The following is a 12,881-nucleotide window of genomic DNA, read 5'->3' as shown; positions in this document are numbered from 1 at the left end:
CAGGAAGTCAATTCATCACTCTCAAGTCTACAGTATTAGATGATTGTTTAGGTTCCTCCTAGCAATATGATTTTGTGAAATCCTGTATCATGTAATATATTTCTTTCACTAGAAGGGAAGCCTCTGTCAAACAATTAATAATAGGGTTTTCTCCTCTTGGCATGCATCTGTAGTTATATTATCTTCATATATTTCATGATCTGTTTATGACAAAACTACCGTGAAAGTAAAAACACCCTTCTCAACGCTTAGGATTTGTATACCATTCATAGATATGAAGGTGTTTAAATGTTACTGAAATTACTTTGGAATAAATAATGTTCACCTTATCTTGAGAAAGAGGAATTGTTTTCTCAGCACTTTAGGCAAGAAGTTGAGGGAAAGAAACAACAGGAAAAGTGAGGAACAACTCAACACATACATTCAAATAAAACAAAACAAGAAAACACAAATTAATTCAGTACTCAAGTACCTGCAGGAAATGCAAAGATTTAAAAAATCAGCTACGACAAGCTTTTGAAAATCCTGACTACATGGGAGTGCACTGTTGTGAGAACAGTGGCTAAAGCCCAGACTAGACAGAAAGATCTATACATAATACCATGCACTTATTATTCTAAATTCCAGGAAGAATAATATAAAGTGGACTGAGGCCAAGATCATACACAAGTAGGAAGCCAGTTTCTATCTGAAAAATAATCAGGATAATTTAGGGCTGGGCACATGACCAAGTGGTAAGAACACCTATTTAGGGGGCACAAGACACTGAATTCAAACTGTAATATTAGGGGCATTAAAGAAAAAAATGCTATGATTTTAAATAATTGGAATAACTGTAGCACTTGAGTGTTTGAATCGAGAAAAATCCATGAGAGAGATAGAATGAACCCACGTTCCAATGCTTTCTATTTAAGTGATAATGTTTAGTGGTACTTCAGACAAAAGAGATTTACCTTGCTAATGAGCATGGATATACATTTGGGTGATGGAAATACTCTACTTACACAGGTGTAAATTAAATAGATTTTTTGGGTAGATTGTAGTTCTTGAACTAAGAGCCTGGGTGTTGTCCCTGAGCTTTTTCTCTCAAGGCTACCACTCTATTACTTTGAGCCACAGTTCCAATTCTGATTTTCTGTTGATTGTTTGGAGATAAGAGGCTCATGGACTTTCCTGCCCAGGATGGCTTTAAACCATGTTCATCAGATCTCAGCCTCCCGAGTAACCAGGATTCCAGGCATGAGCCATCGATGTTTTTAATAATTTAGTAAATTGTATAGTTACAGAAGTTATAAATTATCATTGTAACCTGAGTAATATATATATATATATATATATATATGTGTGTGTGTGTGTGTGTGTATCAATACATACGGATAGAAATAGTTTAACATATTTTTGAATCTACAGTACATATATGAAATCATCCTTGATTATAAAATAAAATGGAAACAAAAGTTAATGAGGAGGAAAGCAAAGGGAATTGTTACATGTTTCTTTTTGTTGAATGAAATATGAATCAGTTTGGGAAAACTATCTCTACTTTAACAAAATGGATAATTGCTATAAATTCCAATCCATCTATTTGCCCATATTGTGCATCCTCGCACATGAGTGTCAAAATCAAACCACACTTTTCTTTTTGTCTGTATTTAACTCACCTGTTATAATTTAGGGGATAGATGAAGTAATCAAATAAAGATTAAAATAATAAGTGAGGCTGTTAGAGCTGAAAAAGATTTTAAATATGATAATAGCTAATTAAAATGCATATTTCTTTCTTTTACTCTGTTTTTATGTCTCATTCCCACATTAGGAAAGTACATAGAAAGTTCTCACTAAATTTATGTAATTATTAAAAATGTATTGAAAGAATATGGGCACAGTGTGGTTTTAGCTTATTGAGACCTGTATGGGGTAGTTTGTTTTTGAGAACTTGCAATACGTTGTGATGGAGATGAAGGGAAGGATGTGCTTATTCTGGAAAACTGGCTAGAGGATTGCTCCCAGAAAGATAGTGATGAATTCTTCCAAAAGGTTACAGTAAAATCACTTTCACAACTATCTTCATTACTGCACTATTCACCATAGACAAGATGCTATGGAAACAGCCAAGATGCCCTTTGGCGGAAGGATGATTGGAGAGAGTGTGTCATATATACACAATTGTACTGCACCTATCCATTATGAGGACTGTTACATTATTTGCAAAGAAATGGATAGATCTAAAAATATATTAAATAAATAAAGTCAGAGCCAGACACACAAAGGACCCATGTTCTGTCGCATATTTGGAAGCCAGAATTTTATGCAAGTTAAACAACAGTATTAACCAAAGCTCTCATTTTTCAGAGCAATATTTAAAACGTGTAATTTCTTATAAAATTGAATTTTAATCCCAAAAAAATGAATACCAGGAAACTATCACTTGGAAGATGTGAGGGGAATTCAAATGGAAAGAATAAAGAGAGTTATGGAGTAACAGTGAAGACATTATATTCAATGGAAATAATATGAAACTAAAAAAAATTAAAGTGGGGTGATGTTTGGAATGGTAGGAAAAGTTATATAAAGATACATTATACTTTAAAAACTTATTTATTGAATGTAAATTCCCGTGTACAACTAGTTAAGACAATAAAAACATGATTAAAAACAATGGAGACATTTGATCTTAAACTGCGTTCTCTTAAACCATGAGTCAATATAATAGTTTCTTCCTCAAATTTTCTTTGAAGGTATTTTTCTCATAGTGATAGAAAAGTGATCAATGCAATGAATATCAATACATCACATTGCACATATAAAATCACAGTAAAAATGCTAGATTTCATCACATGATAAAATAACAGGTAGAATGTGCCAAATGCTAATTGATTGTTTTTCCAAGTACTTTAGCTATGTTATACAATTTAATCCTCACAATAATTGCATAAAGTGGAGCTCCTTACATTTTTAATTCTCAGATGATGATATTGAAGTCTTCAGAGTTAGAATTACTAGTACAACATTGCACACATGGTAAGTGTTAGCCTGAGGTTCATCTCCCACTGTATCAATTAACCTCATTCTATTTTATGACTAAAATACCAGCACTTAGTCTACAAATTCTAGGAAAATTTCTCAGAATTATTGTGTACACTCATAATATTTCACTTTATCTTTGTTAGAAAATAGGGAACTGTAATATGAATACTCAAAGTTCATAATCAATGCATACCTCCCTGGTGAAAAGAACTGCTAATGTATAACATTCTTGATTTCTAGCTCAAAATAGTAGAAATCATATTTTAACCCTTCACTAAACACTGAACTGCCTGGGGACACTATCTCTGTTTAACACTGTCTTACTGAAAGAATGACCTCCATAATTCCTGATGGAAACAGACTACAGTTCTTATGGACCAATCATTTCCAAATTGTAGCTCAACTTAGTTGTTTACCATTAGGAAGTATTTTGATTGCTTTTTATACCCAACATTTAAAATGCTATTAAAGCAAGACTGATATAAAAATCACCTTTGACCCTAGATAAATATTTTATTTTTCCTATAACCAAAAATGCACTCTGACCTATCATTAATGTTAGGAATGAGAGGTTAAAAATCATAGACACTAAGTATGAATTAAAGACTCTCCATTTTGTGAATACTATTGGTTTAAAAAGACATGAAGGGCTGGGAAGGTGGGTTAGTGATAGAGCGCTTGCCTTTCATGCATGAGGCCCTGGGTTCGATTCCTCAGCACCACAAAAGCAAAAAGAAAAAAAGCTGGAAGTGACGCTGTGGCTCAAGTGGTAGAGCACTAGAATTGAGCTGAAGTGCTGAGGGACAGTGCCCAGAGTTCAGGCCCCACTACCGGACCCCTCCCCCACAAAAAGACATCAATACTACCAATTTTTTTTCAAAATTTCTTATGATACTGAAGATTCAATTATAAACTATTAACACTTGAAAATAACTCATTTTCATGGGAGTAGAATACAAAGCACAAGATTAATCCTAATCATTTTAAAAGACCTTTATTTATACTACAAATTCATTTTTATAACTACAAATAATCTAAAAATAACTGAAGCACAGTGAGACAAAAATAATTTAACTGCATCATCTACATTCAAAGGACTGTGCTAATAGAAAACAAAATTATACTAATAATTGGGTTACCCAATTCACTTACATTCTTTTATTCTATTTCTTTTAGTTTCATAAAAACTGGCTTTTCATAAAATGATGCATAAAAAGCCTGTATACCCAGTTACATTTTCAGATCTTAACAATATTTATTTCAGAAATGTCTTTAGCTGTATAGTCAATGAACTAAAATAATAGTAAAATATTTAAATGGTTTTCAGAAATTGCAAGACAAGGTCTAGGACGTTATTTATATTGGAAAACATATTTGAAAAGCCTTATTTGTTAAAGTTGTGCTATTACTCCCACAAAAGAACTATTAATGAAGAAACCTTTGTATGTACAAACTTCAAATGCATCCACAATCTGGAGGTGACACATGTTTTTGTTTGTTTTTTTGAACTATATATCTAACAAGCATAGCCACAATACAGATTTTCAGTCAATATGATGGGATATTCAAACCTTAAAAATACGGGGTTTATTATCTTAGTGTGAATAGATACAATCTTACAAATAAAGTTATTTTCAACAGAAATCCAGAAAGAGTTTATCCACCTTGAGTTTCACAGAAATAACCAGAGAGTAATACCTATTTGTTCAAGTCAGTCAAAATCACTCCATGAGTATTTCTTAAAAATATAACCAATTTAAGAGGTCAAATACATATTTTGAACTGACAGTCATCTTACACCAATAACATACTACCCAATTATATGTGTATCTTTTTACCTAACATATACTAAGCGCTGAAAATGATCTCTTTTATCTAACTTAATGTTGTAAATGCTTTGATTATGATGATGTTAGTAACAAATAAAATGTACAGAAGGATGGTTCAACTGAAATGACAGGACAGAACACTGATAAATAAAAACATTTCAACACAGCTCTTTTCAGTCTCATCCTGTTCATATTGGCAAGCAACATTGCAACAGCACACACACACATACACACACACTTAAACACACATGTGTGCACATGTACACATATACACGCATGCCAAATTCAGGGTTTATTGTACAAAATAGTTCAAATAAAGTAGTAGTGATTAGGACAAATGATAATTTGCCTTATTACAAAATAATACATATTCCAGTACCAGGGTTGTTACATTTTACCGCCCCACCACATGTGACCACTTATTTTATTTTAGGTAATTAATTAATTCATTCCTTCATTAGTTAAATACTACTACTAGAGCTTGAACTCAGGGCCTAGCTCTGTCCCAGAATTTGTTATTCTTTTGTTTTCGTTTTCTCAAGGCTAGCATTTTACCGCTTGTAAGACAGCTCCATTTCTAGCTTTTGCTGGTTACTTTCAAACCAGAATCTAATGGACTATTTTTCTTTGTCTGGTTTCAAACCATAATCATCAGATTTTGTCTTTCTGATTAGCTAGGAATAAAGACATGAGCCACCAGTGTGGCTCCTACTTTTTCCTATATTTATCTATTGCACATACTTAGATAGCAATTTAATATTGAGAGTATAGAAGCAAGATGTACAGTGATTATATTGTTCTGTCAGAAATTCAAGTTAGTAATGTAAATTTCTTCTTAAGACCATACACAAAAAATACTTAAGAAGAAATCTGATGATGATGATGTGTGTGTGTGTGTGTGTGTGTGTGCTGCAATATGTTTCACATATAAGCACTGTGCAGGGGTGTCCAGCCATTCAGATTTACTGCAGAATATCTGCCTTGAGCTACTAACTCATGGACAATGTCTAAGTGTCCACTCTAGGCTTCCCGATAAAGAGGTGTATACTCATCCTCATCCTTAGTATTCATATGAGTGGCCTTTTTGGCAAGCAGTATCCGTACTGTACTAAGCTACAAGAAAAGCACTTAGCCACCTTCCCAGACCAAGGATTAAAATTTTGTCTGTAATTTGGTCAGAGCTATGTCTCTTTATGTAGGCGACTAAAAATGTATGTACTAATTTCAAGTAAATACATAAATTCTCTTTCCATCTTTTTAACAAATAAAAAATAAAATTGTTTGCTTTGTAAATAGATAAGAAGCATTGATTTTGTGTCTAGATAGGTCAATGCACATCTGTATCTCTCTTCCTCTCTCTCTTTCATGATTCTCATAGACAATATGGTTGCTCCATAATTGTCCTAATTTACTTTGCTTTTATATTTTTGGTTGCATCATTTCACTTTCTGCTCTGCCATTTCCCAAATCAGCACCACATAAACAGAACCACAGAAATGATTCTGTGGCTCAAGTGGTAGAGCGCTTGCCTTGATTTGAAGAGCTCAAGAACAGTGCCGAAGCCCATAGTTCAGGCCCCACAACTAATTTTTTAAAAAAATAATCTAAATCCTTGATAATTATAAGAACAAAAATGACTGAAATCAGTTGAATCATACTTTTCCTGCACAATGAAAGAACAGGTCCAGGCTAGGAAAGCAGCTAGAGAAGGCAGGCAGATTGTATTTGTGAAAAACTTTTGTGGAAAATGGTATCGAGGATTACTTACTGGTGATCCACTTGCACTGGAAGCATGATGCTGAACTATTGCTTGCTGATTCTGAACTATTGCTTTGATCATTATATTCTCCAAGAAGAAAAATGAAATTTAATTGATATCAAAGGAATACTAATACATTTTGACTTATTAAGCATCTTCAATCACCAATATCACTTGAGGACAATAGATAGGCCTACTTTTTTAGATGAAACCAAGTGTCTTTAAAAAAAAGGAATTTAAGTAGTCATGCAAAGGACTTCTATTTTACTACTGTATTATACATTTTTTTCTAATGTTGGGTACCAATAAATAATGGAACTATTAGAAAGTTCTTAAAGCTCATATATTGAATAGTAAGTTCTCTTACACTATATCATGGTATTTCCCAAATCATTTACGTAGAAGGCATTGTTTCCTATTTTCTCCTTCCTAGAATAAGCTGCACATGAAGACACCACTGGTCCATATTTTCAGTCTGTGCATTTGAATAGGGAGGAAAATCTTTCTTCTGCTCTCTATCAATTCACTAATCTCCAGTTAGAATAATTTAGAATAGTAAAAATGGAAAAAGAGAAAATAAATCATGGTGAAAAATCATATGCAGAAAATTCACCCGATTTTTCTGACCAGTTCAACCAATGTCAGCTTTTGGGGAAATATATGGACACTTCATTCCCACTGGTACTCATAGTCTCTGGTTAGGCAATTCTGATGAAGACAAGGAACAAGATAAAAACGTGAGGAATGGTATCAATTGCAAGAAAATAACGGAGAAGAATCCATGCAAATTTCTTCTTTGGTATGCCGAAATTAATCGGCTTACTACAGTGCCGAGACTACTTTCCAAAAAGGCCACTCATATGTATACTAGGGATGAGGTAAGTATACCCCTCTTCATCTGGAAGCCTAGACTGGACATTTAGACATTGTCCATGAGTTGGTAGCTCAAGGCAGATATTCATGCAATAACTCTGAATGGCTTGGCACCCCTGCACAGTGCTTATATGTGGAATAACACCAGAATGGATTCTTTCTTACTTCATCATGATGCAGATACCAATCCCCAAACTAAAGGCCTCTTGACACCCTTGCATCTTGCTGCTGGAAATAGAAATAGCAAAGATATGCTGTATCTCCTTCTGTTGAACCATAATATCAAACGGGGCCTGAAGAACAACTTGGAAGAAACTGCATTTGATATTACCAAAAGGATAAGTATGTATCACTACCTCCTTGAAGTTGTGGATGGCTGTACAAATTGTTCTCCTATGTAGAAATGGTTTGGTTAAGTTTCTTAAATTTCAAAAGTGCCAGTCCATCCTTTGTGTCCCTACAAAATATTTTCATAATCAAAGCAACAGCAATATCTTAATTAAAAAATTGATGGATTCTATAGTATTCTTCCACGTGAATTGCCTGACTTTGATGTCAAAATATATTCAAGAGTTGTTTGTATGCATCTATAATGATTTCTGCAGAGTTTGTGATTTTTTTTAATTTTAACTTATCGGTTGAAATGAATAGTATAGAAACTAAAGATATTCCTGTTGCTTGTCTACAAAAGGTATCTATGTTTGTGTAAAGTCCATAATCTATTTCATTGTCTTCTAGATATAGTACTTTGAAGTCTACAATGTTTTATAATATATATGTTCATTAATAAATGTGTCCTTTCAGATTACATTCCATATAGAAAAAGTTTAAGATTCCTTTTCCTAAGGTCCTTATATTCTTTTATTTCTTTTTTAATTATTTTATATTTATTTTTTATTTTTTTTTAAATTACGATTTTTTTTATTGTGAAAATACCATACAAAGGGGTTACAATTACTTGGGCAAGATAATGAGTACATTTCTTATTAAGAATTGTTGCCTCCTCCTTTGTTTCCCCTTCCCATCCCTTCCTATCTCGCACCCTCAAACCCTCACCTCCACCAACTCTCCCCCTACCACCTACCCTTGAGTACCCTCTACCAGGCCAAAGTTGTAAAGTTCATTTTTCAACATAATGACTTGTACATATCATTGTTGCAAGGGTCCACCTGTATCCCTATTTAAATGATTTCTTTTTTTCTCTTCCCTTCCACAAATTATCCCAACATCAAATACAGTGAAAGCAGGGGTTAGACCGTGGGGTAGGGACATAAAGCAACAAACAAATCATCTTACAAATGTATTAGAAACAACCACATGAAAGAAAACATGTTTTATTCCCCGTCCCATCCCTTCCCATCCTCCCCACTCCTTCCCCTCTTATCCTCCCCTCCGCCCCCCCACCAAAGTTGTAAATTTCGTTTTCTAAATAACAACTTGTACTTCTCATTGTTGCCATGGGTCTACCTGTATCCTTATTTAAACGATTTGTTTTTGACCTTCCCCTCCACAAATTACACCGACATCAAATACAGTGAAAGCAGGAGTTATACTGTGGGGGAGGGACATACAAAGCAACAAAGAAATAATCTTATAAATGATTAAGAAACAATCGCATGAAAGAAAAAAAAAACAATCGAATACATATCTTAGGGTTCATTTCCCTAATATCACCTTATCTGATCTTTTCTGCTTGACTTAGACATGTACTAGATATTGCAAATAAGGAAAACCATGGGACCAATGTTTCTTTGAGCTTGGCTTACTTCACTTAATATATTTTTTTCCAAGTCTTTCCATTTCCTAACAAATGGGGCAATGTCACTCTTTCTGATGGAGGCATAGAATTCCATTGTGTATATATACAACTTTTTCTTGATCCATTCATCTACTGAGGGGCATCTGGGTTGGTTCCATATCTTAGCTATGGTAAACAATGTTGCAATAAACATAGTTGTGCTGGTAGCTTTAGTGTGGTCTTGTTTGTAAACATTTGGGTAAATGCCCGAAAGTGGGATTGCTGGGTCATAGGGGAGCTCAATGAGGAGTCTTTTGAGGAACTTCCATACTACTTTCCAAAGTGGTTGAACAAGTTTAGACTCCCACCAACATACCCTCCAGCATCTGTTGTTTTTAGAGTTCTTGATTTTTGCCATTCAAACTGGGGTGAGGTGGTATCTTAATGTTGTTTTGATTTGCATTTCTTTTATGGCTAGGGAGGTTTAGCATTTCTTCATGTGTCTATTGGCCATCCTTCTTTCTTCTTCAGAGAAGTTTCTCTTTAAGTCTTTAGCCTACTTATTAATTGGGCAGTTGTTTCTTTGACGATTTGTTGTTGGGTGGTTTGATTTTTTGAATTCCAAGTATATGTTAGATATGAGACCTTTGTCCGTTGTTTGGCTTGTGAAGATCTTCTGCCAGTCTGTGGGATTTCTTTTGATCTTGCTAGCTATGTCCTTTTCGATGCAGAAGCTCTACAACTTCATGCAATCCCATTTGTCCAAACTTTCTTTGATTTGTTGCCTTTCTGGGTCTCTATTAAAAAAATTTCGGCCTGCGCCAAGGAGACCTAGCGTTTCTCCTATTCCATCCTGTAATGTTTTCAGAGTGTCTGCTTTGTCTCTGAGGTCTTTGATCCATTGGGAGTTGCTTCTGGTGCAGGGTGATATATAAGGATCTAGCTTTAATTTTTTACAAGTAGTTAACCAATTTTGCTAGCACTATTTACTGAAAAGGCTGTCTTTCTTCCATTCTATTTTTTTTAGCTCCCTTATAGAAGATTAGATGGCTATAGGTCTGTAGGTTCATTTCTGGGTGTTCAATTCTATTCCATTGGTCCTGAAGTCTGTTCTTGTGCCACTACCATGGTGTTTTGATTACTATGGCTTTGTAGTATAGTTTGAAATTTAGTATTGATATTCCTCCAGCAGTGTTCTTTCTGTTCAGGAGCGTTTTTGCTATTTGGGGTCTTTTATTGTTCCATGTGAATTTTTTATTGCCTCTTCTATTTCCTTGAAGAATGAGGTTGGAATTTTGATAGGTATCGTGTTGAATTTGTAGATAGCCTTGGGAAGTATTGCCATTTTCACAATGTTGATCTTTCCAAGTTCAGGAGCATGGGAGTTTTTCCCATTTTCTACGTTCTGTTTTGATTTCCTTTTTCAAGTTTTTACAGTTTTGATCATAAAATTCCTTCACTTCTTTGGTTAAGTTAATTCCTAGGTATTTTATTTTTTGTGGGGCTATTACAAATGGAGTTGTTTTCCTAATTTCAGCCACTTTTCTCATTGTTGGCATACAGAAAAACCATTGATTTTGGGGAGTTAATTTTATTCCCTGCTTCTTTGCCAAAGTTTTGAATCAACTTGATTATTTGGGAGTGGAGTCTATGGGATTCTTTAAATACAGGACCATGTCATCTGCAAAGAGGGGGAGTTTTATTTCTTTTTTCTCTATTTGTATCACCTTTGTTTGCATCTTGTCTTATTGCTGTAGACAGGAATTCTAATACTAGATTGAAGAGAAGTGGTGATAGTGGACATCCTTGTCTTGTTCCTGAGTTAAGTGGAAATGGCTTTAGCTTTTCACCAGTAAGTATAATGCTGGCTGTAGGTTTGTAATATATAACCTTTATTATATTGAGGAATGTTCCATAATTCCTAATTTTTCCAGAACCTTCAACATAAAGGGGTGTTGTATCTTGTCAAATGCTTTTTCTGCATATATTGAGATAACCATGTGGTTCTTATCCTTGCTCCTGTTGATGTGATGAATTATATTAATTGATTTGGGAATATTGACCCAGCTTTGCATCCCTGAAATGAATCCTGTTTGATTGTGGTGTATGATTTTCTGGATACATTGTTTAAGACGATTGGCCAAAATTTTGTTGAGAAGTTTTGCATCAATGTTCCTCAAAGAAATGGGTCTATAGTTCTCTTTCTTTGATTATTCCCTGCCTGATTTTGGGATGAGAGTTATGATGGCTTTATAAAATGTGTACGGTAGTGAACTTTCTCGTTCAATATCACTGAAGGTTTGGAGTAATATTGCTGTGAGCTCTGCTTTTAATGGTCTTGTAGAATTCTGCTGTAAACCATCTGGACCTGGACTTTTCTTATATGGGAGGTCTCGTATTGCTGTTTCTATTTCAATGCTTGATATGAGCCTGTTAAGATGGTTTAACTCATCTTGCTTTAGTATTGGCATGTCAATATTTGCTAGGAAAAGGTCCATTTCTACCAAGTTCTCAAACTTATTAGCATAAAGTTTTGAGAAGTATTCCCTTATAATGTCCTGAATCTTGGTTGTTTCTGTGGTGATGTTTCCATTCTCATTTCTGAGTTTATTTATTTGGGTTTGTTCTCTTCTTTTCCTGGTAAGATTTGTGAAGGGCCTGTCAATTTTGTTAATTTTTTCGAGCAATGAACTCTTTGTTTTTTTTTTTATTTTTTCCAATAGTTTTTTTGAATTCTAATTCATTTAATATTGATTTAATTTTAATTTTAATTAATTAATTAATTAAAATAATTATTTCTTTCCATCTATTATATTGGGGTATATCTTGCTGCTCTTTTTCAAGGAGGCTCAGATATCTCATTAAATTGTTGGTTTCAGATCTCTCCAATTTGTTGATGTAGGAGCTCAAAGGTATAAATTTGCCTCTGAGTACTGCCTTTGCTGTGTCCCAGATGAGATGGTAATTTGTGTGCTCATTTTTGTTGAATAGCATGAACATTTGGATTTTCTTTCTAATATCTTCCATGACCCACTCATTATTCAACAGTGTGTTCTTCAGCCTCCATGTGTTACAGGAATTTCTTTGGTGGCTTTTGGTGTTGCATTCTAATTTTATTCCCTTGTAGTCATAGAGAATGCAAGGTATAACTTCAATGTTTCTGAATTTGGACAAGTTTGCATTGTGGCCTAAAATGTGGTCTATTTTAGAAAATGTTCCATGTGCTGCTCAGAAAAACTTGTATTTTGATGCTGCTGGGAGAAATATTCGATAGATGTCTGTTAAATATACTTGATCTATGCAGTTGTTTAGATCTGCAGTTTCTCTGTTGAGTTTTTCCGACTTGATCTATCTAGTGGGGAGAGTGGTGTGTTAAAATCCCCAACAATTATTGTCTTTGGATCTCTGTGGGATTTGAGGAAAAGTAGTGTTTCTTGGATAAATTTGGGTGCTCCATTGTTTTTCGAATAGATATTTAAAATTAATATGTAGTGACCTTCTTTACCTCTTGTTTATCTCTTCTCACAAATTTTAATTGGAAGTTTATTTTATCTGATATTAGGATTGCAACTCCTGCCTGTTTATGGGGGCCATTTGCTTGGTAGATTTTGTTCCAGCTTTTAACATTGAATATATTTTTGTGTTTACCAGCAAG

The sequence above is a fragment of the Dipodomys spectabilis genome, unplaced genomic scaffold (genome assembly GCF_019054845.1).
Source record: "Dipodomys spectabilis isolate Male_0828 unplaced genomic scaffold, ASM1905484v1 ptg000275l, whole genome shotgun sequence".
In the NCBI taxonomy this organism is placed as follows: Eukaryota; Metazoa; Chordata; class Mammalia; order Rodentia; family Heteromyidae; genus Dipodomys; species Dipodomys spectabilis.
This window is presented reverse-complemented; position numbering follows the sequence as displayed.